Genomic DNA, 4,168 nt, shown 5'->3' with positions numbered 1-4,168 from the left:
TTTTGGTCCCGGGGATGGAACTTGGGTCCTTGTGCTTGCAAGGCAGGTAGAACCACTGAGCTAAATCCCTGGACCTAAAAAAGCTTTTGGTTTTTACTTCCTGTGATGAACATTTTTTTTTCCTTAGAGGTTACTACTCATTTTGAAGGCAAGACATAGTTTTTTCTTTTTTCTTTTTTTGCTTCAGGCTAATATAGTATTTCATGTACTTCAATAGCAGTATTCCAAGACTTTTGTGCACACAGAGACTCTGATTTAACAAGCCATGCACCAGGGATGGAAATTCTGATTCAAATGCAATTGCTAAAAGGAGACCATCCTCCATTATTCAAGTTCTTTGCTTAGATGAATTACTGACTCATCCTTTGTGTAAACAGTCAAAGCAATCTCTGTGGTTGGTCTCATGCAAATAGAAAATACTATAAGAAACTTATTAACCTAAATAAAAATTATTGATGACATTGCCTAGGTTTAGAGGGAGCACAGACCAGTCTCAGTTTATTTCATGAACAGTGCTGAATAGTTGGATAATTATATTTCTCTTGTCTTCTTATTTATTAGCCATGGTGGTGTTTGTGCCATTGCTAATATTTCTTGCTCTACTCGGATTAATGAAACCAGCAAGGCAGAACAGGCTATATAACATCTAACAGAAACAGCTGATTAACTCTCTAAGATTGATCCTAATGGGCTATGGGACTTATTTTCTTGGCCTGGATTTGACCATTGGGGAACCTATTTCTGAAAGATTCTACAAGGACTATTGTTATTGTTAATATCATGGCAGTTGTGATACTGGTTCACTGCATTTATTTAAAACCTTAAATACTTCCGTGCAGCTTTTTCTTTTCTCAGGTGATCATGATGATGACATAGCAGAAAGGTGAAGAAGATCTTGCAATATAGTTTATTATGGACATAAGTGGAGAATCCTTAAGTGGTGGAGGTATGGATTTCTAACCTTTCCTGAATTTCAAGTGAGAGAATGACTCAAAGAAGGGGGCGGCTGAGGGACTGAATATTCAAATGGACAGTGGCCAGACTATAAATGACAATAGAACTTGAATAACAGTGTCTGCAGCTGTCAATCCAGAATGCTTAGGACTTGGTCATGCTGGAAAGCTTCTCTATTTTTTCCCTTTAGCACCTGCCAGAATGCCAATATATGACTTATATCCTCATTTATGTAGCTTTATATTTTAAAAGTCAGAGAATACAAAACATACTATTATTCTCACAGTGGTATTCAAACTGGGTCTCACCAAAATAAAAATAAAGTAATTTAGTAAAATTATATATAGACACAAAGTTGTAGAAACAATTGAAGATCTTTCATATGAGAATGGAGACTAATTTATTCAGAGATTGATATAACAAGGGCTCCAGCCAGCATCACTTGCATTTGGAAGAGACTCAAAGAAAGGCAGGGGTCAGGGATGTAGCTCAGGGGTAGAGTGCTTGTTTAGCAAGCTGGAGGCCCTCTGGGTTTGATCTGTAGAATATAGAAAGAGAAGCAGGAAGGCAGGGGAGTAGAAAGACTTGATAATGAAATAGAAGTCTCCAGGAATTTTCTTAGATATTTCTTTGGGTATGGGGAAGCTGGAAATTGATAACAAGCAGCAGGAGATCAAATATTTGAAGCATACATTTTGAATGCTTTCACATAAGCACAATTAAGATAATAAATATTCTTTAAAGTTTCCTTCATCTTTTAAATCTGTCTTTTCTACCCACTTCTTGCTCCTTTTACATTCTCCAGCAACTATTCATTTGCTGTCACTCTACATTAGGGTTCATTTTGCAGAGTTTTATATAAATGAAACCACACAGCATGTATTCTGTTTTTTATTTTTATTTTTTCACTTAGTTATTTTGAGGTTCATCCATGCAGCTGTATCAATAGTTTATCAATTTTTGTTACTGAATAGTGTTATTTTGCATGGATATACAACAACATATTTTTTCCATTCATCTGTTATTGAATATTTGGAATGGGTAATAGTATTTGAGTACTATAAATAAAACTGTTATAGATATGAATGAGTAAGCCTTTGTAAAACATATATTTTCTTACCTATTCAGTAAAGATGTAGGAGTGGAATATAGTAGTAGTATATTGTGATATTTTCCAGAGTTATGAACATATTCCATTCCTACCATTACTGTATAAGAGGTCAAGTTTCTTCTTTAATTCTGAGATCTTGAATTTTTTATTTTCTTGCCTCGGTCTCTCAAGTAGCTAGAATTACGGCTACAGCAGAGCATTCATGATCTACAACAAATTACATAGTAAAGATTTTACCTCTTTATACTGTCATTATTATTTCAGTGGTGGTTTTAAAGTTTATAATGTACACCTTATTAGGTAATAAGAAAAATAATTTTATATGTACCTCAATTACATTTTCAGTGCTCTTCATTATTTTATGAAGATCTAAATTTCCACCTGGAATAATTTTCCTTCTACTTTCTTTAACATTTCACATAGTATCTACTGCTAATAAATTGTATCAGTATCTATATTTGTGAAAATATCTTTACTTAATCTTATTTTTAAAAGACTTTTGCCAGAAATTGACTTCTAAATTGAAAGTTTTTTTCTTTCAATGAATTTTAAACTGCTATTCTTTCTTGCTGTGTTTCTAATGAGAAACTGATTTTATCCTTATTTTTGTTCTTCTGTATATAACACACATTTTTCCCCCTCTGCCTGCTTTTAGGATTTTTTTATTTATCGGTGGTTCTGAGATATTTGATTATGATGTAACTCAACATAGTTTTCTTCATATTTCTGGTGCATCTATCATATTCCACTGAGCTTTTGAAGATGAAAGATGAAATCTGTGGGCTCAGATGCTAAAAGGAGTGAGGTAGTGGTGGGAGCTTATGGAAGTTCTCTTCTGATTAATTCAATGTTAGCAATGAAATAGGAACCAAGGCTGTTAGTTGAGACTGAGGAAGAAGAGATCTTGATTGTGAGAGAAATTAGAAACCTATCAAGGAGAGTGGAAGAATCAATGAAGAAGGACCTATAATAAGATGTTCAAAAATCTTTAAAAGGCCACTTAAAATTTGTGATCATGAATTTAAAGTCAGTATTGGTAAGCGTTTTTCTTCTACCAGGTTCAGCTCCAAAAGCACAAGAACTTAGTAAGTGGAAAGTTGATGTGGCTAGTGTTGGCAATTGCCAATTGATTATAGCAATTCAGAGAGGGTCAGAGAGTTAAGGATATTAGCAAGGAGATGATTTCATTGATTAACCACTAAGTATCTACATGAAACTTTCTCAATCGGAGTGGATACCATTAGAAGGCAGTTCCTTGCATCTAGAAGGAACTAGAACTAGAAAGAATATATATTTGTTGATACATGTGTAGATGTTTCTAAACAGTAGAAAGCCAGGGCCTTGAATAAATTGTGTTATTGGAGCACATTAATCTTGGTTTTGAGTGCAGTGTTGTGTAGTCTTTAACATTATCTATAATAATCTGCCTATCCCGGTTCAAACCTATCAGGGCAGCCTCTCCCTACACAACTACTGCATTCTCTCAACAGCCCACACACAACTCCTTTCTGTTCCTTGCATTTGCCACGTGTTACACATGGGCTTTCCTCCACAGAAATGCTTTTTCCTTTGCAAGAATACTCATCCTTGCACCTCAGCTTTCCTGAGAAATGCAAACATTTCTGTAGTGACAAGCAGTATGGTTCTTTCTTAGCACACATCATCATTGAAGTATTACATCATTTAAGTATTGACAGCTTTCTGCTATTATGTTGCAAGCTTCCTGACAGCAAGAACCTTGCTTGTTTTGGTTCCCACTGAAACTAGCATAGTCTCTGGCGCATAGGTAGATAGATGGTAATAAACATTCTAAAATAAATAAATAAATAGAGGTGAAAACAATGATGTGGTGATATGTGAAGCCTGGTGGGGGGAGCAACACTTTTCATTTGGAGAATTCTCGAGTCATTGGCTGATGCTACAGGCCTACCTAGCAATACTTTGCTCCGAAAACTAGAGTTTCCCAGGTAAATGCAAAATCACAGATCCTCAGTCCCGGAGCCCAAACCAGTCTTTGGGAGGCGCCTGCTCACTGAGCTCGCAGGAAATACGCAAGGCGTGGGGGCGGGGCTTTGGTAACTCGGCAACAGACCGGAAGCCGTA

Source organism: Fukomys damarensis, unplaced genomic scaffold, assembly GCF_012274545.1.
Source record: "Fukomys damarensis isolate Sample0158 unplaced genomic scaffold, DMR_v1.0_HiC HiC_scaffold_24, whole genome shotgun sequence".
NCBI lineage: Eukaryota > Metazoa > Chordata > Mammalia > Rodentia > Bathyergidae > Fukomys > Fukomys damarensis.
Note: the sequence above shows the minus strand (reverse complement) of the source record.